Below are 25,621 nucleotides of genomic sequence, written 5' to 3' on the forward strand. Positions count from 1 at the left end.
GGCTTCATTTCAAACTTTGCAGATGATACAAAACTCGCAAACGTAGTAGACACTGAGGAAGGATGTAACATTCTCCAGGAGGACAGTGGCTGACTGGTGAACAGGGCAGGTGCATGGCAGGTGAAATGTATCGCAGAGAAATATGAAGTGACACATTTCGGTAGGATGTGTGAGAAGAGGCAATATTTAAAAAATCTTGAAGCAATTGTAAGAATAGAGGTGGGTATGAAGACAGATCTTTGAAGGTGGAGTACAAGATGGAAAGGCTGTTAAAGAAGGATGTGGGAGGATTGGATAGAGAACAAAAACAAAAGTAAGACTTTGCAAATGCCAATGGGCCTCAACTGGAGTATTGTGTTCAATCGCCACACTTTAGGAAGAATGTCAAGGCCTTTGGGAGATTGTAGAAGGTACTAGAATGGCACCAGGGAATGAGTAATTTCAATTATGTGAAGACACTGGAGAAGGTGGGGTTGTTCTGTTGAGAGCAGAGAAAGTTAAAAGGAGATTCGATAGACGGCTATAAAATCATGGATGGTTTTGATGGAGTAAATAAGGAGGAATTGTTTCCCATGGCGGAAAGGTTAGTAACAAAAAGACAGCGTCCGGAATTCTCCAGCCACTCGCTGGCGGCGGGATTCTCTGCTCCGAAGTTTGGACACAGACAGGGCGGAGTTTCGACACAGACAGGGCGGAGTTTTGACATAGACAGGGCGGAGTTTGGACACAGACAGGGCGGAGTTTGGACACAGACAGGGCGGAGTTTCGACACAGACAGGGCGGAGTTTTGACATAGACAGGGCGGAGTTTGGACACAGACAGGACGGAGTTTGGACACAGACAGGACAGAGTTTGGACACAGACAGGGCGGAGTTTGGACACAGACAGGGTGGAGTTTGGACACAGACGGGCCGGGTTTGGACACAGACAGGGCAGAGTTTGGACACAGGGTGGAGTTTGGACACAGACAGGGCAGAGTTTGGACACAGGGTGGAGTTTGGACACAGACAGGGCAGAGTTTGGACACAGACAGAGTGGAGTTTGGACACAGACAGGGCGGAGTTTGGACACAGACAGGGCGGAGTTTGGACACACAGGGTGGAGTTTGGACACAGACAGGGCGGAGTTTGGACACAGACAGGACGGAGTTTGGACACAGACAGGACAGAGTTTGGACACAGACAGGGCGGAGTTTGGACACAGACAGGGTGGAGTTTGGACACAGACAGGGCGGAGTTTGGACACAGACAGGACGGAGTTTGGACACAGGCAGGGCGGGGTTTGGACACAGATAGGGCGGAGTTTGGACACAGACAGGAATCAGTTTGGACACAGACAGGGCGGAGTTTGGACACAGACAGGGTGGAGTTTGGACACAGACAGGGCGGAGTTTGGACACAGACAGGACGGAGTTTGGACACAGACAGGACAGAGTTTGGACACAGACAGGGTGGAGTTTGGACACAGACAGGGCGGAGTTTGGACACAGACAGGACGGAGTTTGGACACAGGCAGGGCGGAGTTTGGACACAGATAGGGCGGAGTTTGGACACAGACAGGAATCAGTTTGGACACAGACAGGGCGGAGTTTGGACACAGACAGAGTGGAGTTTGGACACAGACAGGACGGAGTTTGGACACAGACAGGACAGAGTTTGGACACAGACAGGGCGGAGTTTGGACACAGACAGGGTGGAGTTTGGACACAGACAGGGCGGAGTTTGGACACAGACAGGACGGAGTTTGGACACAGACAGGACAGAGTTTGGACACAGACAGGGCGGAGTTTGGACACAGACAGGGTGGAGTTTGGACACAGACAGGGCGGAGTTTGGACACAGACAGGACGGAGTTTGGACACAGACAGGGCGGAGTTTGGACACAGACAGGGTGGAGTTTGGACACAGACAGGGTGGAGTTTGGACACAGACAGGACGGAGTTTGGACACAGGCAGGGCGGAGTTTGGACACAGATAGGGCGGAGTTTGGACACAGACCGGAATCAGTTTGGACACAGACAGGGCAGAGTTTGGACACAGACAGAGTGGAGTTTGGACACAGACAGGACAGAGTTTGGACACAGACAGGGCGGAGTTTGGACACTGACAGGGCGGAGTTTGGACACAGACAGGGCGGAGTTTGGACACAAACAGGGCGGAGTTTGGACACAGACAGGGCGGAGTTTGGACACAGACAGGGAGGAGTTTGGACACACAGGGTGGAGTTTGGACACAGACAGGGCGGAGTTTGGACACAGACAGGGCGGAGTTTGGACACAGACAAATTAAAAATGAAAATCGCTTATTGTCACAAGTAGGCTTCACTGAAGTTACTGTGAAAAGCCCATAGTCGCCACATTCCGGCGCCTGTTCGGGAAGGCTGGAACGGGAATCAAACCGTGCTGCTGGCCTGCCTTGGTCTGCTTTAAAAGCCAGCGATTTAGCCCAGTGTGCTAAACCAGACAGAGCAGAGTATGGACACATACAGGGCGGAGTTTGGACACAGACAGGGTGGAGTTTGGACACAGTCAGGGCGGAGTTTGGACACAGACAGGGCGGAGTTTGGACACAGACATGGCGGAGTTTGGACACAGACAGGGCGGGGTTTGGACACAGACAGGGCGGAGTTTGGACATAGACAGGGCGGGGTTTGGACACAGACATGGCGGTGTTTGGACACAGACAGGGCGGAGTTTGGACACAGACAGGGTGGAGTTTGGACACAGTCAGGGCGGTGTTTGGACATAGACAGGGCGGAGTTTGGACACAGTCAGGGCGGTGTTTGGACACAGACAGGGCGGAGTTTGGACACAGACAGGGTGGAGTTTGGACACAGTCAGGGCTGTGTTTGGACACAGGCAGGGCGGAGTTTGGACACAGACAAGGTGGAGTTTGGACACAGACAGGGTGGAGTTTGGACACAGACAAGGCGGAGTCTGGACACAGGCAGGGCGGAGTTTGGGCACAGACAGGGTGGAGTTTGGACACAGACAGGGTGGAGTTTGGACACAGACAAGGCGGAGTTGGGACACAGACAAGGTGGAGTTTGGACAGAGACAGGGCGGAGTTTGGACACAGACAGGGCGGAGTTTGGACACAGACAGGGTGGAGTTTGGACACAGACAGGGTCGAGTTTGGACACAGGCAGGGTGGAGTTTGGACACAGACAGGCTGGAGTTTGGACAAAGACCGGGCGGAGTCTGGACACAGACAGGGCGGAGTTTGGACACAGACAGGGTGGAGTTTGGACATAGACAGGGCGGAGTTTGGACATAGACAGGGCGGAGTTTGGACATAGACAGGGCGGAGTTTGGACACAGACAGGACGGAGTTTGGACACAGGCAGGGCGGAGTTTGGACACAGATAGGGCGGAGGTTGGACACAGACCGGAATCAGTTTGGACACAGACAGAGCGGAGTTTGGACACAGACAGAGTGGAGTTTGGACACAGACAGGACAGAGTTTGGACACAGACAGGGCGGAGTTTGGACACTGACAGGGCGGAGTTTGGACACAGACAGGGCGGAGTTTGGACACAAACAGGGCGGAGTTTGGACACAGACAGGGCGGAGTTTGGACACAGACAGGGAGGAGTTTGGACACAGATAGGACGGAGTTTGGACAGACAGGGCGGAGTTTGGACACAGACTGAGTGGAGTTTGGACACAGACAGGGCGGAGTTTGGACACAGACAGGGCGGAGTTTGGACACAGACAAATTAAAAATGAAAATCGCTTATTGTCACATGTAGGCTTCACTGAAGTTACTGTGAAAAGCCCATAGTCGCCACATTCCGGCGCCTGTTCGGGAAGGCTGGAACGGGAATCAAACCGTGCTGCTGGCCTGCCTTGGTCTGCTTTAAAAGCCAGCGATTTAGCCCAGTGTGCTAAACCAGACAGAGCAGAGTTTGGACACATACAGGGTGGAATTTGGACACAGACAGGGCAGAGTTTGGACACAGACAGGGCGGTGTTTGGACACAGACATGGCGGATTTGGACATAGAGAGGGCGGAGTTTGGACACAGTCAGGGCGGTGTTTGGACACAGACAAGGCGGAGTTTGGACACAGACAGGGCGGAGTTTGGACACAGACAGGGTGGTGTTTGGACACAGTCAGGGCGGTGTTTGGACACAGGCAGGGCGGAGTTTGGACATAGGGCGGAGTTTGGACACAGACAGGGCGGTGTTTGGACACAGACAGGGCGGAGTTTGGACACAGACAGGGCAGAGTTTGGACACAGACAGGGTGGAGTTTGGATTCAGACAGGGTGGAGTTTGGACACAGACAGGGTGGAGTTTGGACAGACAGGGTGGAGTTTGGACACAGACAAGGCGGAGTCTGGACACAGACAGGGCGGAGTTTGGGCACAGACAGGGTGGAGTTTGGACACAGACAGGGTCGAGTCTGGACACAGACAGGGTGGAGTTTGGACACAGACAGGGTGGAGTTTTGACACAGACAAGGCGGAGTTGGGACACAGACAAGGTGGAGTTTGGACACAGACAGGGCGGAGTTTGGACACAGACAGAGCGGAGTTTGGACACAGACAGGGTGGAGTTTGGACACAGACAGGGTCGAGTTTGGACACAGGCAGGGTGGAGTTTGGACACAGACAGGGCGGTGTTTGGACACAGACAGGGCGGAGTTTGGGCACAGACAGGGTGGAGTTTGGACACAGACAGGGTCGAGTCTGGACACAGACAGGGTGGAGTTTGGACACAGACAGGGTGGAGTTTTGACACAGACAAGGCGGAGTTGGGACACAGACAAGGTGGAGTTTGGACACAGACAGGGCGGAGTTTGGACACAGACAGAGCGGAGTTTGGACACAGACAGGGTGGAGTTTGGACACAGACAGGGTCGAGTTTGGACACAGGCAGGGTGGAGTTTGGACACAGACAGGGCGGTGTTTGGACATAGACAGGGCGGAGTTTGGACATAGACAGGGTGGAGTTTGGACATAGACAGGGCGGAGTTTGGACACAGACAGGGCGGAGTTTGGACACAGACAGGGCGGAGTTTGGACACAGACAGGGCGGAGTTTGGACATAGACAGGGCAGAGTTTGGACACAGACAGGGCGGAGTTTGGACACAGACAGGGCAGAGTTTGGACACAGACAGGGCGGAGTTTGGACACAGACAGGGTGGAGTTTGGACACAGACAGGGCGGAGTTTGGACACAGACAGGGCGGAGTTTGGACACAGACAGGGCGGAGTTTGGACACAGACAGGGCGGAGTTTGGACACAGACAGGGCGGAGTTTGGACATAGACAGGGCAGAGTTTGGACACAGACAGGGCGGAGTTTGGACACAGACAGGGCAGAGTTTGGACACAGACAGGGCGGAGTTTGGACACAGACAGGGCGGAGTTTGGACACAGACAGGGTGGAGTTTGGACACAGACAGGGCGGAGTTTGGACACAGACAGGACAGAGTTTGGACACAGCTCCATTCCCAACCACTCATATGTCAATAGCTTGCGGGTTTTGCCAGGAGATTTCACATTCAGCTCACTTAAATAAACTGTTCCCAGTTCCTATCAGAGATCTCCTGAATATATTTAAACATAGCTTGGCACTGTTTGATTTATTGGGATGGATTTCCATGTTCGTGTAACTAAGATGATGTAGATTGTTTGAGCGGTGACTACAGGAAAGTTGGGCCAAGACAATGCCCAGCCTTGGACAGATGACACTGCAACCCATTCATTTAAAATTAATAGAAAAACATGAACATCCTTTTGGGCATGTGTTAATCCTCGTCTGATTTCTGTGTATTCATAACCTCCAGTTGATCCAGTAATCCCAGATGCAGAAAACAGGGAAATCTAACCTATAGTCCTTGAAATGTCATCCCCAAGGTTAATAGCTGGCTGGAGTTACGTCACCTCTGTAATATCGCAAAAGTTACAATAGAAACACACCTAAAATCAAACAAGGAATTGAAAATAATGAGTACCTTGCCTTCTGGTATTCAATGGAAGAGCAGCGCACATTCGTAGAACACACAGGCTTATGTAGATTTATTTGACACCAAATCTTTCTACAGTAAACTATTTATCTGTCATTTTTTCTCCCACCTCCGCAGGGTTACATTTAAACTGTGACTGCTGTATACCACTGGCTAAAAAAGCTAAGAAAGCTTCTGTCGCCTTATAAATCATTCCAATTATTATTCTGTAAATGTTCTTTTTTGTAAATTGCCAAAAATATTCATGCATTTTTCATGGCAAAAATCACTATATCAACAAAAGAAAACTGGCACAGTTCCTTTAAATGTGTTTAAAACGAAAACAGAGCCAATGCAAACATTACTGATATTCTTCTGAAATAGGACAATGATATTTATTGAGGACATTGGTATTTCAAATGGAAGAAGGGAATGAGAAATTGCCCAGTAATTGTTTAAGTTGTATAACATTTCATTGGGAAATAGTTATGCATTATTGCTTTAAGTCAAACAATTATTGTTTTGCTTTGCTTTTAAAAGGAAGCTGCAATGTTCTCCCAATAGTTTCGCTATGATACATGCAATGTTATCCCACTGTCAGTGTTCTGTCTTCTGCCGTTCCATCACTTTTTTTGATTTCCGCCTGCTCTGTAATGAAGTCTACATGTTTCAAGCTGAGAAACGCAGACACATCTCCCGCCCCCTAATCTGATAAGTACTGACGTTTAATGCGCTTCCATTGACACGGGGAGTTCTGAACCATGTCCAGAAATCACTTTTCACATTGTTTATAAATTGCAAAGTGTGCAGTGTGTGTTCCTCTCATTTCCGCATTACTTCTAAATGGATGGGAAAAACCGGGCAGATTGCACTCTCTGCATCCAACAATGCCTCAAGGCAACTTGCAGTTGTAACCCAATTCCTCGATGCTAACTGTCCTGGTCTGGTGGTGGCTACTTTCAGCAACTCCTGAATGCTAGGTAAGATCCCGAGATGAAGCGTACAAAACAAGAGCTGATTGTTAAAGGATGAGCAGATGAAATAATCATTTTCAGTTTTCATGCAAAGATAATGACACCATTATTTTGTCAATGAATGTTCAGAAAACACATCTTCTAAATTGGGTTCCATTCACTATAAAAAACATGAGAATGGAACAAGAAAAGACCATCTGAATCATTCAGTTTGACTGAATGCTATTTTCTGGAAATGTGCGAATTCAGAGCCATCTAGTACCATTCTCAAACCATAAATCCTGACCTTTCCTAATTGTCTAGTTCTTTCTTACATATGTCCCTACTGTTGATGGTTATGTCTACCTTGTTGTTTCCTGAGCTGTTAGTTGTGGCCTCCAGATCGCCAGAGCTGCACAAAGAACATTTTATCATCTAATGGATCAATTCCCTTTTAATAAAACAGAACATTCCGACCGTATTTTATTGTTGCAAAACAAACCTGGTCTTAAAACTGTCCCATTACTCAATGAGCTCAGCCGAGAAACATCTTACTTTTCATTTTTCAACCTTTTTCAATTCCCTGCCTTTTTGTGGTCATGGTAACTGAAGTTTGATGTAGTAGACTATGTGTGAAGGTTTCCTCTGTGCCGTACGTGTAGCAAAATGGTGACATGTTGTTTATAAACTAATTTACTATAATGCTGCATAGGGTGTACATCGGAAACCTTTCCACCATATCAGTATTACACCCCAGGTCTTACACATTACACACCTGGCTACATGCCAGTATTCTTTCATCCTACAAATTATTGTTTCAAATTATAGAAATTTCCAGTGATAGATTAACTATCGCACTCTCCTGTTCTGTGGCATTGAGTACTCAGCATTTTCCAATTTTAATGCATTAATGCCAAATGTAATTTAACACTTAACTGTTGAAAGGTCAAGTACCTCCAACAAACTTGGATGTTCTGATGAGAACCTGCTCATCAAGGTTGTCATTAAATATTATGATCAGCTCCAGTCCTTTCGTGTTGACCTTGAACTATTTCTGATCAATTTGCATTTATTCCATCAAGGTACATTTCTGTTGTCAATGTTTTAAGTGGCCAGCTGCCTTCTAGAAATCAAAGTATGCAATTTCCTTCATGAATGATTGGTAATAAATTCACCTTCTTTCCACAAACACTCTCAATCATTATCTTCAACGTAACTAGATACTCCTCAATTGTTTCTTTTACAATAGACTCCAAAATATTCCCAATTTTAATACATTTACTGCTTTGCAAATCCCGCATTATACCTCAATCTTTCTTATTTAGGATAATTCTTTTGAAGTCTTCCCTTCCGACTGCAACATTATATTCCGCTGTCCCATTTCATGTCTACGAATGGACATGCCACTATGCCAGACTTACATTTACCTTCTCTTCCTTATATAGCTGCTGCACATAAGAAAACTGATTTATTCTACTGCATTACATCAAGCAGACTGTATTCTGAAATTAAAACAAAAGTACTCCATTTTAAATCCAATGGTCATTATTTCATTGACCAAAATGAAAGCAGAAAGTTAATAACTATGTATTTCTAACAATTCTTTTTTTTAAGAGTACCCAATTATTTCTTTTTCCAATTAAGGGAGCATGGCCAATCCACCAAACCTGCACATCTTTGGGTTGTGGGGGTGAAACCCATGCAGACACAGGAGGAATGTGCAAACTGCACACGGACAGTGACCCAGGGCCGGGATTTGAACCCGTGTCCTCAGTGCCGTAGTCCCAGTGCTAACCACTGCAACACGTGCTGCCCTTATTTCTAACAATTCTACATCTCTATTGACAAATGAACATTCCGACTTTACCATAGATCTGTGCAATTGGACACTTTTATATTTACAGCAACTATTGCCAACTTCTAATGTTGGCGAGATATGGTTCAACTTGATTGAGCATAGGGCCTGAACCTTTGCTTCCGGGTCAGGGGCGAATGGTTGAAAACCCACCTTCTGAAAAACAGCCGAGGTAGTTCAATTTCTGTTCTGGGAGGGGCGAACAGAATGGGGCTTGTGCCCGTTAACCTTAAAAACAGATCATTAAAAGCAGGAACGGCCGAGTGCGGATGTGAGCTGACTGAAATGCCAGTCTCTGTGACCCAGTACTTTATCCCAAATGCAAAAAAGATATGAAACAAAATCAGCCCTCTAGCCCTTAACTCCCTCACTCCCCTATGCTCCAATGTCCCATCCATGCAAACCCATGCCAGCTCATGCCCCACCGCTCCCAAGTCCTGTAATCCCCTCCATGTCAACTTATGCCCCCAATCCACCACCCTTTTCCCTTATACCTTGTTTTTCAGCTCACGCAATATCCATCATGGGAAGAACTCAGGACCCATGCTGAGATGAATTAAAATAAACTAAGTGTCCAAGGATGAATTTGCTATTTAAAAAATACATTCTAATAAAAACCCATTCACTAGATTTAAATTCCAACAGCTACTCAATTCCCGAGTAATAAGCATTTGTATTCACAGCCCTACATCCAAGACTTTATCAGAACTTAGAGCTGTAAATCGAACTGTAAACTTAAAAGAACCCCACTGTGATAATGATAGGTTGTGAAATCAGTCATGCAGCTCTAATCCTACAAGGATAACCCACAGGATTTTGTCAACAAACAGAGTGAAATAGAAAGTACTGTTTGTTTTAAACTGAAGATTTTTTTAATTTAAAGGCTGGGAAATTCAAATCCCTTGATGGCATGACAATTTCCTTGACAGCTTGACAGTTCCAATGAGTTTTACAGTTCCACCTTTCACATAGAATTATGTCACTTTCTAACAATCCGGATGGGCATCTGACCTCTCCCAAAGGGTAACTTACCTATCCCAAAGGACATCCTACCTTTTCCGAAGGTGACCCCGACCTCTCCAAAAAGGTAATTCTCAAAGTAATTCCCTAAATTTCTGCCTTTCCTACCAGATCAGATGTGCACAAGTGCACAGTTCCTACGCAATCCTTGTGAAAACCAAACCTGACTGACGGCAGTAACAGTTTTATATGTGCAACGGCCTCTGACCCGCCCCTGTCCCCCGCCTGCCAAAACGATGGGGCGGAATTTGGATGTGGGACTTCCAGATTGAGGCCTCCGGACCCACTTTTGCCACAATGGAAAACCTTTCCATGTGCGAGAAAATTCAGCATTGATTCTGTTTTTGTCTTTTCAACTGTGTTGAGTCAACCCATTTTATAATTACATATTAAAACCCATCGTGAAGAAATGTGCTTATAAAGAGAATGCTAAACTTGTACTTGTTCCAGATTAAGAAGTTGCAAACTAGGTTTTTAAGGAAGATGAAGTCTAAGTGGGGAAACCTGTTTGCTAGCTGGTAGGTTCCTGAGTAAGTTGGATTTGGCCTGACTCAGCTCGGTTATGGGTGCAAATCTGCAACACAACACTGTGAAGAATTTGACACAAAACTGATATCTTACAAAAAGAGGCCACTGTATGCAATAGAAATGTAGCTTAAGTCCAGTAGGCACATTATTCAGACATTGTAAAGGGACCTTTACTCTGTACCTAACCCAGACTAGTACATGACCCGAGAGTGTCTGGTTCTGACTGGATACATAATATTCAAAACGATTAATTCTCCAGCACCAACATCCGTGAAGGAAACAAGAATTCAGAGACGAATTTTAGAACAAATAAGTTTTCATCTGGAAAAATCCATTCAAACCCCCAAAAAATCCACTAATTTGCTGGGCCATCTTCAATGTGGAGTAGTAACGTGTTAGGACTATAAAGTGCGGTTGTTCAGAAGTTAACTGAAACAATAACATTCTCTAAAGACTACATATGGTACGTGAAAAAAATGCTTCTCTATGATTACATTACTCCAGAGACTATAATTGCTGCCTGTAATTTATATCCAAGTCAAATTTAATATTTGTCACTTTGCTGTTACGAAGTTTTATTTCCTTTCAAAATTTAAATTATATGCTTTCAATAAGTGCAATTCTACAGCAGAAACCAACTATATTTTCCTGTGTGACTTCTATCATCCTGAATGGGAAAAATGTCAGATATTGGGAGCATTTCATAACAGACACTATGTGGAACCTTATAAATCAGAGGCAAAAGGAAACCATTGCTCTGGCTCCAAACATAAAATGAAAAATTAAATGTGCTGATTCATCAACTTCAGAGGTTCCCAACCCGGGTTTCGCGGAATCTGAGCCTCCAGGCTGATCCATGTAATTTTAATTTCATGCTCGAGGATGAGCGAGGGTGAGAGCGGAGCCTGTTAGAGAATGAACGATGGTGAGAGTGGGCCCTGCTAGGAGGATGAGCGAGGGTGAGAGTGGGGCCTCCTCGAGGATAAGCAAGGGTGAGAGTGGGGCCTCCTCGAGGATGAGCGAGGGTGAGAGTGGGGCCTCCTCGAGGATGAATGATGGTGAGAGTGGGCCCTGCTAGGAGGATGAGCGAGGGTGAGAGTGGGGCCTCCTCGAGGATGAGCGAGGGTGAGAGTGGGCCCTGCTAGAAGGATGAGCGAGGGTGAGAGCGGGGACTACGAGGCGTGGGGGGGTGGATGTGTGTTGGTTCTCGGAGAGAGGTGAGTGTGTGACAGAGATGAGAGTGAGTCAATGTGTGTGAAACTGGTTAATAAGAGAATCCAGCATTGCAGCAGCATTCTTCCCATTTGAACCAAAGGGGTACCAACATTCCGCCCATAAAAATACAAAAAGGTATGATCTATTTTGTGTTTTAGTAAAATAACTTTATAATTATAGTAAATGTATGCATTAAAAAAAAAAAATTCCCAATTAAGAGGCAGTTTAGCATGGCCAATCCACCTACCCTGCACATCAGGGGAGAATGTGCAAACTCCACACGGACAGTGAGCCGGGGCCGGTATCGAACCCTGGTCCTCGGCACCATGAGGCAACAGTGCTAACCACTGCACCACCGTGCCACCTGTAGTAAATGTATACGTATAAGAAATAGAATTTCTACAAATTAGGAATTTGTATTTTTGTACCTACTGCATAAAATTTTTTTGTGGTTTGGTTCTTCCACACAATGAGAATGTTTTACAGGGGTCTCTTCAGTACTCTTGGGAGATCAGAAGAGTTGCGTGGCTGGAAAAGTTTGGGAAACCAGATTTTACTTCGAAATGTCTATTTTAAATAATCGAGTATCAAGTTTAAAATAGTGTTGTCGGGTGGTGAAGATGCGATGAACCTGGCATCACACTGCAATAAAAGAGTATCTACAGATTTCTCCCCTGGAGTAGGGTTCATATCTGCGCTCACAACTGAGTATGAGGTAAAGATTGCATTCTTGCGAATTGCCAATAAGGTTCATAAGTAGTTCTTACGCCCGCACGCATATCCTGCCCAATACAGAAAAGGGATACAGATTTTAAAGAATATGTTAAGAATACCCACCATACAGTCAACATATTACAAGCTTTTGACTCTTGTCTAAATATAGAATTTGTTTCCTTTTGATTAATCGTTATTGTTGTCACAAGTAGGCTTACATTAACACTGCAATGAAGTTACTGTGAAAAGCCCCCAGTCGCCACATTCCGGCGCCTGTTCGGGTACACGGAGGGAAAATTCAGAATGTCCAATTCACCTAACAGCACGTCTTTCGGGACTTGTGGGAGGAAACCGGAGCACCCGGAGGAAACCCACACAGACACGGGGAGAACGTGCAGACTCCACACAGACAGTGACCCAAGCCAGAATCGAACCTGGGATCCTGGCGCTGTGAAGCAACAGTGCTAGCCACTGTGCTACTATGCCGTCCTAAGAATCTCAATTTAATTGGTCCAATTTGTTAAATTGGCATCAAAGCATTTAACATTCACCTTTCAATTCGGAGGGAAATTGTTGCATTTCTTTGAATATTGTGTAAACTGGTTTCGATCCAAAGATTCTACATCTATCCTCTTGATGTCATTTATGGTTGGAAGTGTGTTTAATCCGAGAAATAGACCAGGAACGGAATCACCCCTGGGAAGCATACTGGCACACAGTCTAGGCTATTACTGCAGTGCAGTTATTGAAGGCGTGTTGGAATGTCGAAGGTGCCAACCCTTTCTGTGAACCATTAGCCTGTTCCATTGGTTCATATGGATAATGTCAAGGTTCTACAATACTGAAGAGCAGCTGGGAATGTTTCTGATGATCTGCACTTGGACATTTGTTGGAGACAACTGAATACTAAATTATTCCCAGGTTTGCCTACATGACAACAATCAATGGAACCTGTTATATGTACCTGAATAACAGTTTGAGATATTTCTAAGATGTATGACAAGATGCTGTATAAATGTTTCCTAGCTGTGGTCAGTTCCTGTTGCCATGTTGTCCTAGTTATTTCTGAGTGGTCAATAGTTCACAGAGCAGTTAATTCCTTTCCAATCACATCAATGGTTTTACTTTACTTCGGATTAGTTAAATCTGCTGCCACATTTAAACGAGTGCAGTTTGTTAGATAAGCAAGAGAGACAACCTTATCTTCTCCAGCTGTGTTAGACTTAGTGGTGGCTTATCTCTGTGACAGTCAGGGATATTGAAGCCCCTCGACAATCACAGCTGGCAGAGAAGTGCCTTCTACTTTGAGGGGGAAAGTGAGTCACTCATAGACAGATTTATCAGCTCAATTTAGGGTCCCTTTAATCAGCAAATGAGCCACTTATTTCCTCAATTAGGCTAAATTTGTAGATTAGATGCTGTTCCCAGGTGAGGAAAAGAGAGAATTCCGTCCTTATTGAGTTTCTATTTAAACTCCTGTTGTAGTGACTGATTTGTTTCAGTAAACCAACCACAACCACCTGATTGGGAAAGGAAATCTCTGATATGCATTGATAATCTCTTGACACACAAAATATGTACTTTTTCTTTGCTGTGAGTATAGGGACAGCTTATTCGTTGGACACAAAGCAGTAGAAAGAGGGGCAGAGACGTTCGATGTCTGATTGCTTCCTCTCTTCGATGTCCATTAATTTCTGGGGGGTTTGCCGAGAGGCCGTGGAAGCTGTTGCAGTGAGTATAGATGGAAACAGACCAGTAGATATTAACAACACGGACCTGGCGTCATATTTAAACATGAGCACCTGAACACTCGTATTACTCTCGCCAGCCCACCTGTCTTCACCAGACCGTGCAGGCTATCAGTAACCCAAAGAAAAAAGGCTAGCAGCCTCAAGAAGAGGTTTGACACAAGAGGCCGAAGGGCCTCTTTCTGTGCTGTGAAACTCTAAACTCTGTTCCTTGATTCAACCACCCTTTGCCCGAGCCCATCACTTGCCAGGTGCCCATGTCCCCCTTGGATGTCTCCCTGCTGCATCTGGAATCATTGTGCCACCCCCTCCAGTAAACAAGGTGGTGTCTCTTTAACCCCCATTTTTGAGATTTTCATGGAGCCTTGTTGGGGTCCAGTTTCACTCCCCTCTGCCTTCCATTCTTCATCTTCTTCATCCATCTCCTTGCCCCCCCGAGATGATGGCACAGGAGGGTCCATGGGCCCAGCACAGCCTGGAGATGGAGGGCAGGAACTGAGCTGCTCCAGCAGACTCTCCTGTGCTTTGAGGACCACCTTTAGCCACTCTTTAGCAATCGGGTTTTAAGCTGACGTAATTTCACAGTGGCACGACATAAAATTGGAAGGCCTGATGGGACACTAGAGGGCAGCTGTTTTAATGAACATTCATGAGATTCAAATGAATGCAAAGTGCGCTCACACCAGCAGCCTGCAGGAAGCTGACCCACCATTAATGTGCCATTAGGAGAATAACATTGTGATTTTACACCGGTGGGTTTCTGACTATTTGGCTGCTGCTAGATTCTCCACTCTATCCCTCACCAAACTCGCCAGTGGTGGGATGGGAGAATTCTACCCAACATACTATCAGATGGATTTGAATTTAGAAATTGTTTTGACTGCTGACTAGAACCAGGATTCATTTAAACAGGAGAACCAATAGTTACATAATCACTATGATACTGCTGTTTAAATAAACCTCGCACTGGAAAAACATATTTTGTCCCAACAGGATTGTTTGTAAAATCACTAAATTGACATCAATAGTATGGAACGAATGGTTGAATAAAAATGAGGAATTTAAGAAAATGAGTATTATTTAAGAGATAATGGGCAGGATTCTCTGTTTGGGATAAGGACGGGATTCTCCGGCCGCGCCCACCCGTCGACCGGAACTTCCCACCCAAGATCAACGGACCTTCACATGGTCCACGGCCCGCCCGTGGCAATCTTGCGGCGGGCGGGGTGGAAGAATCCAGCCTTGAGTGTTGACTGAACTGTGTGTGATTCACATTCCTGTTGAGGGCACTATTCAGGGAGAGAATCAGGATGTGCAAATTAGCCAGCACTCTGGCGGTGGGATTCAGAGCAATTCACAGCCCAACGGCCGTTCTAACCACTGGGGCTGGAGTTAGCGCCAAAGAATCTGGCAGCTGGATCTATCTTTAAGCAATCTACTTACTACTCACTCCCTGCAGCCATGGCTCTGAGGAGACCTGCTCCCTGAGGTCGGGAGTCCGAGGAGGAGCCACAGCACCATGCCAGTGAAGAGCAGAAGGACACCCTCTTCACCAACATGGGCCACAGATTCGAGCCTGCCCTCTTGAACATCACCTGGCAGGTGGTGGCAGATGCAGTCAGCACTGCCAGTCTCACTGGGAGGTGACAGTTGTTGATCCTGAGAGGTGAGGGTCACTGGTGAGGCCTCTGCCCTGATAGGGGCAGAGAACCAGGGGGGGTTCCAAAGGCCACAGTGCAGGTGTCCTCTGGTTGGGGTGAGCTCTGCTGACCCCCTGCTTCCTCTGCAGTGGGCCAGAGCTTCTGAGGAGAGCCAACATCTGGTGGGCCCCTGATTGAACTTGGCCCTTTGTAGTGAACCACTGTAATCGGAGATGTAAGGCAGGACCTGCACTACAGGTTCGCCGGTAGCTCCTGCCGGCTGGCTCCGCCCAGGGAGAACTGTATAAATATGCATGACCTCCAGTGCCCTGCCATTTCGCCAGCTGCAGCAGGAGGCCTCGCATCTGACTGTAATAAAGCCACAGTTGTCCCCAACTTTAGTCTTTGTGCAATTGATCATGCATCAATTTATTACAGTCAGATTTTCCACAGAATGGATATCCGAATTAAGCCCGATCGCCTGCAGCTGGATCCGCACTCGCCCGACGCCAGGAAAGACTTTACTCACTGGCTAGCATGTTTCGAGGCTTACATCAATGCGGCGGACCCCGCGCCAACGGAGGCTCAGAAGATAAACGTCCTGTACTCCAGACTGAGCTCCAGCTGTCGCCCCCTCCCCCATGCCAGACGCACAATAGGAGCCACCATCTTCTCCTCCCGGGTCCATGTGCGACCAATGGGTGCCGCCATCTTGTCCCGACACCACAATGTGCGCACCATGGGCGCCGCCATCTTGTCCCCCACAGGGTCTCCGGACATCCTGACATCGGAACCACACACGCTCGCCACCCGAAGCATCCGATGGCTACCCGCAGCTCACTTCGATGACGCTGGACCAATCTCGCCCGCACAACCTGGCCACCGCGTCGACGATGGTTAAAATCAACAGCCACGCGACCTCGTGCCTGCTGGACTCCGGGAGCACCGAAAGCTTCGTTCACCCAGATACGGTAAGGCGCTGCTCCCTCGCGGTCCACCCTGCCAATCAAAGGATCTCCCTGGCCCCCAGATCCCACTCCGTCCCGATCCGAGGCTTTTTTACAGTCACCCTCACGGTCCAGGGCATAGAATTTAGTAACTTCCGCCTCTATGTCCTTCCTAATCTCTGCGCTGCACTCCTGTTGGGCCTGGACTTCCAGTGCAACCTCCAGAGCCTCACCCTCAAATGCGGCGGGCCCTTACCCCCCTAACCGTTTGCGACCTCGCGACCCTAAAGATCGATCCCACTCCCTTTTTGCCATTCTAACTGCGGATTGCAAGCCCGTTGCCACTAGGAGCAGATGGTACAGCACCCAGGACAAGACCTTCATCAGGTCCGAAGTCCAGCGGCTGCTTAAAGAGGGTATTATCAAGGCCAGCAACAACCCCTGGAGAGCCCAAGTGGTAGTGATTAAAACTGGGGAGAAACACAGGATGGTCGTGGACTACAGCCATACCATCAATTGGTACACGCAGCTCAACGCGTACCCCCTCCCACGCATATCTGATATGGTCAATCAGATTGCGCAGTACCGGGTCTTCTCAACAATTGACCTGAAATCCGCCTACCACCAGCTTCCCATCCGGAAGTTGGACCGGCCATACACTGCCTTCGAGGCAGACGGTCGTCTCTACCACTTCCTTAGGGTCCCTTTTGGTGTCACAAATGGGGTCTCGGTCTTCCAAAGAGAGATGGACCGAATGGCCGACCAGTACGGTTTGCGGGCCACCTTTCCGTACTTAGATAATGTCACCATCTGCGGCCATGACCAGCAGGACCACGATGCCAACCTCGATAAATTCCTCCGCACTGCCACTCTGCTCAACCTGACCTGCAACAAAGAGAAGTGTGTGTTCAGCACGATCCGGTTAGCCATTCTCGGCTATATAGTCCAAAACGGACTTCTCGGGCCCGACCCCGAGCGCATGCTCATGGAACTTCCCTTCCCCCACTGCCCCAAGGCCCTCAAACGCTGCCTGGGGTTCTTTTCCTACTCTGCTCAGTGGGTCCCAAACTATGCGGACAAGGCCCGCCCACTCATTCAGTCCACCCAATTCCCCCTTGCGGCCGAGGCACAACATGCTTTCGCCCGCATCAGAGCAGACATCGCCACGGCCAGGATACGCGCAGTGGATGGGTCACTGCCTTTCCAAGTAGAAAGTGACCCTTCAGACGTCGCCCTTGCCGCCACTCTAAACCAGGCAGGCAGACCCGTGGCATTCTTTTCCCGCACCCTTCATGCCTCTGAAATTCGACACTCATCCGTCGAGAAGGAGGCCCAAGCTATCGTTGAAGCTGTGCGGCATTGGAGGCATTACCTGGCCAGTAAGAGATTCTCTCTCCTTATGGACCAACGGTCGGTAGCCTTCATGTTCAATAACACACAGCGGGGCAAGATCAAAAATGATAAAATCTTGCGGTGCAGAATCGAGCTCTCCACCTATAATTACGAGATCTTGTATCGCCCCGGTAAACTCAACGAGCCCCCAGACGACCTCTCCCGAGGTACATGTGCCAGCGCACAAGTAGACCAACTCGGGGCCCTACACGTTAGCCTTTGTCACCCGGGGGTCACTCGATTGTACCATCTGGTCAAAGCTTGCAATCTGCCCTACTCCGTCGAGGAAGTAAGGATAGTCAGTTCCTGCTCAGCAGGGGTATAGCCTCCAGCAGGACGACCAGCTACAACCCCCGGGGAAACGGGCAAGTAGAACGGGAGAATGGGATGGTTTGGAGGGCGGTCCAGCTGGCCCTACGGTCCAGGAACCTCCCAGCCTCTCGCTGGCAGGAGGTCCTCCCTGATGCTCTGCACTCCATCCGGTCACTATTATGCACCGCCACTAATAACACACCCCGTGAGTAGGGACATAAGTACATAAATATTTACAAACACCCCCCTAGGAGCTACAAGGAAGAAGGAGCCAGACAACAAGATAACATCAAAACACAGACAAAGGGGCACGGGAATACACAGGAGGCTTGCATGCAAGCAGGACAATGGGATGGTCATAGCCCCATGCAAAGGTAAATGACCTGGCCTCCACCAGAGCAGAATCCAATCAACACCCCATCAACATAGCAGCTATCTCCGGAGCAGATGGAAGTCTTTGAAAATCTTCAAGGGAGCTCAACCTCGTTATCTCAAAAAAACAGACTGGAGGCGGACCTAGGGGAGGTACTCCCATCTCGACAGGTCTGACCGGCTCAAAGGGGGCGGGACCAGCGGGAACTTTAAATCTTACCTTTTTCAATGCAAAAGGGGCTGGCCGATCACAGGACAAAGCCAGGTAAAACAATATAAAAGGGGCTGTGTTTTCGATTGGGGGTCTCTTCGTTCTTGGCTCGACCTCTGCACCCCTGACTTGACCTCTGCAGCCTGTGACCGTAAGTACCCTGCAGCAGCTTGCGAAACTCCCTTGACTTTAATAGTGGTTGAGGCTTTGGGGAAGGGAACTTGTTTTGTGCCTGTGATATTGCTAAAAACTGTGTAATCATAAGAATTTTCGTTGTGTCCGCTATATTACTTTTGAATAGCCTTAGTTTGTATTAGAGCATAAGATTTTATTGTGTTTCTTCTGTTGATGATTTTGACCTGGGTTTTGCAATAAACCTTGATTTGATGATAATTGGAGTCGTTTAAATTCTTCAATCTTTCACCAGCGATCTCTGACCAAGTCATTGTTAAAATACTCCTCACCTTAATTCCGGGTTCAGGAATCGAGGGTCATCTTGAGCGATTCACTCAGGACAGACTGCTGGTTAGGAAATAAACAGCAGTGTCCTATTCTCTCTCTTGGGAAAGCTACTCTAGTGGAGTAGGAACCGGGTGGGTGTTGCACCACCGGCAAGAGAGAGAATCACCTGGGTATTGGTAGGGGTCTGGAGATCTGTGTGATATAAGTCTCAGGCTGTCGGTTAGGAATAAACGGCAGGCTTGAATCAGTGCTCTCTTCAGTGGAAGTGTCCCAGTGCGACATCCCCTGGCCTCTGAAGTTTCAGTGCCAGCTGGAGAGAGACACACACAGATATTCAAACCCCAGATATCGGCCCAGTAGTGGAGTAGCGGAGATGGCACCCTCTACAATGGCGACCGCGGCAGGACCCCGGTGGTTTGGAGTATGTGACTTGGCAGAGGGGGTGAGGGAACGAAGCAAAATGGAGGAGAGAATATCCTCATATTTGTGGCAAAAGGTCAACCTCACCAAACCTTGGGTCTCAGAATTGATCAATGCGGAGCAACCGGTAATGGCAGCGGCTGCATGGACAGAAAGCAAAGCGCACAAAAGGCACTTGGAGAAGGCAGTTTGGCTGGTTTGCCTGTCTCAGCAGGTGGTCAACGCAGAGCATAGGGTCGAAGAGTTAGAGCAGGAGTTGAGAGAAGTGAGGGCCAGCGCAGGGGACAGCGCTAGCGCAGCGGAACGACTGCGGGAAGAAATGGCAGAAATGAAACAGGAAAGCGAGTCTAACCGGTGTGAGAAGGACTATCTCCACTGCCAGATAGTGGAGGGTAAAGAAAAGGAACGGAGGCTCCAGGAACTCTATGCTCGGAGTACAGAGCAGTGTAGGAAGCTGGAGGGGAAGTTCCGGGACATCCAGGCAGCGTACCGAGTGGCTCGCGAGGAAGTAGGGGACTGTGCCCATGGGCCGTGCCAGGCACGAATAACGGAGTTGGAGGAGACCTTGTCCAAGTTCAGGGGACAGATACACCTGGTAGGTCCAGGGGGGGTCCCAAGGGGCAAGGTGCTCCTCGCAGCGGATGATTCCCCAAAGGCCAAGGGGAATAGACCGCCTCCTGAGGCACCGGGATTGTGTCCGGGTCGGCAGGGGGGGATCGGGCTGCACGTTCATGGGAAAGTCCAAGGGGGGTCGGCAGTGTACCCCCAGATAGCGGCGTCTCCTATATGGGTAGCTAGCCCGGGGACAGGGGGGCTACCCAACGGGGCAGGAGAGCTGGACAGTGGGGAGGAGGAGCAGGAACCCCAGGTAGGGCAGATGTGCCCTGTCAGGCAAAGAAGGTATGGTCCCCCGGCGGGGATGGCAAACAGGGGACCGGTTGAGGGCGACATTATCGTTCCTCATGGGGCATCCGCGCTCAGGGGGATGGTGGCCCACGTTCCCAGACTAACTCCAAAGGGGGATCCGTCGCTGCATTTTATGGAGGTGGAACAGGCTGCCAACATCAATGACTGCGACGAAGGGGAGCAAATAAAGATGCTCCTGATAACCCTAGATGCCCAGCTATGCAGGACAGTGACCTCTGGGAATGGGGGAAGACCTGACACCTGGGCGGCAGCACAGACTGCTGTTCTGGAGGCAATGGGCTTGAATCTGGGGAGCCCTTTCATGAGGGTGGGGGAAACCAAGCAGCAACCAGGGGAATCTCCCACCATGTTCGCAGACAGACTGTGGACTGTCTATATGGAGGCATGCGGGATTCAAGCGGATAGACGGAATTTAGGGGAAAGAACCGCCCACTGGCTGAAGACCCTAGTTGCCAATTGTCTCCCTAACGTTAGGGCAAAAGCCGAACACTGGTTCGACCCGCAGACCCCGGCCCTTAACGAGGAAGAGGTCCTCAGGAAACTTACCCTCGCATATCGTAATGGGGAGAGGGGTGAGGACAAGCCCCTTAAGGGTAAAGTGCACGAAATCGTGCCAGCAGCCCCTAAGAGAGAGTGGAAGCATGAGGAATACTTATGCTACGGGTGTGGGAAGGCCGGGCATTTCAAGAGGGAATGTAAAAACCCTAGCAAGGAGGAGAGGGCTCCCGCAGTAGAGAGTCAGACCCCGGCGGCAGGAGCAGCTGCCCCGGAAACCTTCGAGGTAAAGAAACTTTTAGCCTTTTTGCAGAGCCTAGCAGCTGGGTCGGGACAGGTGGCAATGGCAACGGGCCAGGGCCTGCCCGCACCCACACCACAAGAACCCGTATGACTACCCAGGGAGCAGCCTCAAGAAAAAGGGAGCGCAGGGGTAGTTCTAGCCCCAGACCCTGGTCCGGTCCAGGTGCAGGGTCCCATTCTGGAGGCTGCCTCAGCAGCTATTTGCAGTTTAAATCCCTTAAGGTGGGACCCATGCGAACGCCACATCAGTCAATTTAAATTGTTCCACCCCATAAGGACAAGAAAGAGCAAGGTGGGGGGAAGACTGGGGGTGGTAGTGGAGAAACCCCCCGTAGAATTAACGACGGTGGGGGAGGTCCCTGACTCCACGGTCACACAACCGGTGACAAGGTGCTGTCCCGAAGGGGCAGTCCCAAAGAGACCGACAGTGCTGCAAGCACCCAGCCCAGGGACAGTAACGATTCCCAAGCCCTTACCTGTGGGTCAGGTGGCCTGCCTTAGTATAGAGGCTAAGGAGGCGGAGGAAGTGGAGGTATCACCTTGGGCTTGGGAACCAGACAGGGGACGAAGGAGCAATCGGGTCTCCAAGCCCCCTCTAAGATGGTCCCCATCACACCTCCCTAGAACCCGGTCCCGCAGTAAGGGGGCCCGAGTAGAAGGGAACGCTGAGGGATCCCCGAACCCTGTTGGGGAAGGAGAGGCAAGGGGCAGCCCGAACCCCCGGGAGGGGACGGTCTGGCCCGAGCCGTTGGACCAAACAGGTGAACTGCCCCAGTTTAGTGGGGCACAGTTTTAATTTGGCCACCCGGAGACGGGTGGCATTGTATATAGCATTCCCCCCCTGTTAGTTCTAATTAGTGTGTAGTTGTGTGTGAAGTATTTAGGATCGTGGGAACACAGAAGCGCCTGGTGCAATGGTAAAATGATGAAGCACCAGGCACTAGGACCCTGGTGCAGCCGGGCTGTAAACACAGAATCACAGACAGGCTGCGGCAACTTCAAAGCGGGAGCTGCTGCTGCCGCCGGATAGCGGCAGGCACTAGGACCCTGGGGAGCCGGGCTGTAAACACAGAATCACAGACAGGCTGCGGCAACTTCAAAGCGGGAGCTGCTGCCGCCGCTGGATAGAACCCATGCACTTTAAGGTAGGGCTGTAGAGGCAAGGATGTGTTTTGTTTTTTTACAGATGGGGCACCCGACGATGTGGAGTTTGATGATCTTGGCGATGGTGGGACCGGGAGAACTCCGCAGAGGCGAGACAGAAGAGTCCTTCGACTGACCGGGTTAGGGTGACTGGGGGCAGGCGAGTGTGTTTAACCTGTGAGGGGGACGTTCCTTTGGGGAGATGGTGGTGGCCCAGGAAGCTGAGGCTGGACATGAGGGATCGGTCCTCGGACTGGGAACGCCTGGACACCAACAACTAACGGACCATCACGGGGTCACCAGGTAGGATCACCGTTTGCTGGGATAAGTGGTGGGCTTCCGACCAGGGCATTTATTTGTGTTCATGGGGATCTACCAAGGCATGTCCACAAGGGGCATTAATCACTTTTGTAAGGTGGTGGCAGAACCCAGGGAACGGGATAAATTGACCGCAGTGGGGAGGGATGTGTAACGCCCAGGGAAGGGATGACTGTAGAAGCTACCGAACTGCTGGTTCAGGTAAAGCGACCCCTGCCCACAGCCCAACCGATCGACCCTCACAGCTGTCCGATCACCACCAGGGGGGGGCCTGAGAATGGTTTAGTGTTTGCCCCCACAAAGGAAATGTTGTACAGGGGGTACATTATGCTGTCGCCTCAGTTGGACTAAACCTCTCAGCTGCAGGTATCGACGATGGAGGATAAATGAAGAGCCCTCAACGGGAAGAAGCGAAGTGCAGCCAAGAAAGGAGGACCCTTGGTGAAATAAACAGATGCAATTGTAAATAGTTGTATGGATTCGCGTGAAATGTGTACTTGATTGTGATATATGTACAGGGACCCTTACGTTTGGGGTCCCGGTGAAATGTGTACTTGATTGTGATATATGTACAGGGACCCTTACGTTTGGGGTTCCGGTGAAATGTGTATATGTTACTGTCTGCTTGAATTAAGTATGGTCTTGTCTTTCCCTCTCATTGAAATCAGGGGTAGCCTAGATTAAGGGAACTGTCTTGGGAATTGTAATTTCGCATGCTGAGGGGGGGGACCTACGGTCCACACAAAAGGAAATAATTGCCCTTCACCTGTGTCGATACGGTCCAAGCAGGTAGGGACGTATCGAAGGGGCATCTGTAAGGTTTTCGGGCAATTCGGCCCTTTTGGAACTGCCCAAGCATAAAAACTCAGAGACTGTAAACTGACTTTTCAGCCAAGAGAACAGAACCAGTTTTCCCAGCAGGCTTGGTCCGCTGAGCTGAGTAGGGACATAAGTACATAAATATTTACAAACACCCCCCTAGGAGCTACAAGGAAGAAGGAGCCAGACAACAAGATAACATCAAAACACAGACAAAGGGGCACGGGAATACACAGGAGGCTTGCATGCAAGCAGGACAATGGGATGGTCATAGCCCCATGCAAAGGTAAATGACCTGGCCTCCACCAGAGCAGAATCCAATCAACACCCCATCAACATAGCAGCTATCTCCGGAGCAGATGGAAGTCTTTGAAAATCTTCAAGGGAGCTCAACCTCGTTATCTCAAAAAAACAGACTGGAGGCGGACCTAGGGGAGGTACTCCCATCTCGACAGGTCTGACCGGCTCAAAGGGGGCGGGACCAGCGGGAACTTTAAATCTTACCTTTTTCAATGCAAAAGGGGCTGGCCGATCACAGGACAAAGCCAGGTAAAACAATATAAAAGGGGCTGTGTTTTCGATTGGGGGTCTCTTCGTTCTTGGCTCGACCTCTGCACCCCTGACTTGACCTCTGCAGCCTGTGACCGTAAGTACCCTGCAGCAGCTTGCGAAACTCCCTTGACTTTAATAGTGGTTGAGGCTTTGGGGAAGGGAACTTGTTTTGTGCCTGTGATATTGCTAAAAACTGTGTAATCATAAGAATTTTCGTTGTGTCCGCTATATTACTTTTGAATAGCCTTAGTTTGTATTAGAGCATAAGATTTTATTGTGTTTCTTCTGTTGATGATTTTGACCTGGGTTTTGCAATAAACCTTGATTTGATGATAATTGGAGTCGTTTAAATTCTTCAATCTTTCACCAGCGATCTCTGACCAAGTCATTGTTAAAATACTCCTCACCTTAATTCCGGGTTCAGGAATCGAGGGTCATCTTGAGCGATTCACTCAGGACAGACTGCTGGTTAGGAAATAAACAGCAGTGTCCTATTCTCTCTCTTGGGAAAGCTACTCTAGTGGAGTAGGAACCGGGTGGGTGTTGCACCACCGGCAAGAGAGAGAATCACCTGGGTATTGGTAGGGGTCTGGAGATCTGTGTGATATAAGTCTCAGGCTGTCGGTTAGGAATAAACGGCAGGCTTGAATCAGTGCTCTCTTCAGTGGAAGTGTCCCAGTGCGACATCCCCTGGCCTCTGAAGTTTCAGTGCCAGCTGGAGAGAGACACACACAGATATTCAAACCCCAGATATCGGCCCAGTAGTGGAGTAGCGGAGATGGCACCCTCTACACCCCGTGAACGTGTTTTTACCTTCCCCAGGAAGTCCACATCCGGGGTGTCACTCCCGACTTGGCTCGCTGCTCCAGGACCGGTCCTTCTCCGTAGGCACGTCCGACTCCACAAGGCGGACCCCTTGGTGGACAGGGTTCACCTGCTCCATGCCAACCCTCAATATGCCTACGTTGAGTTACCCGACGGCCGCCAAGATACTGTCTCACTCAGGGACCTGGCACCGTCAGGTTCCACCCCAACACACACCCCCACCAATGCGCCCCCCCCCACCTCCCACCGCGCCGCCAATATTGACCCCACCAGACCACCCCCCCCTTTTCCGCACAAGAGGACGAAAAGGACTTCTGCACGCTCCCGGAGTTCCCCGATGACTGGCCAGCATCAGCACCGCCACCACCGCCATCGGTGCCACCTCCACCACCGCCAGCACCGACTTCGCCGCCACCGTTACGCCGCTCCCAATGAAGCACCAAAGCACCGGACCGACTGAACCTTTGACGGACTCCGGACCATCAACATGGACTTTT

Source organism: Scyliorhinus torazame, chromosome 28 (assembly GCF_047496885.1).
Source record: "Scyliorhinus torazame isolate Kashiwa2021f chromosome 28, sScyTor2.1, whole genome shotgun sequence".
In the NCBI taxonomy this organism is placed as follows: domain Eukaryota; kingdom Metazoa; phylum Chordata; class Chondrichthyes; order Carcharhiniformes; family Scyliorhinidae; genus Scyliorhinus; species Scyliorhinus torazame.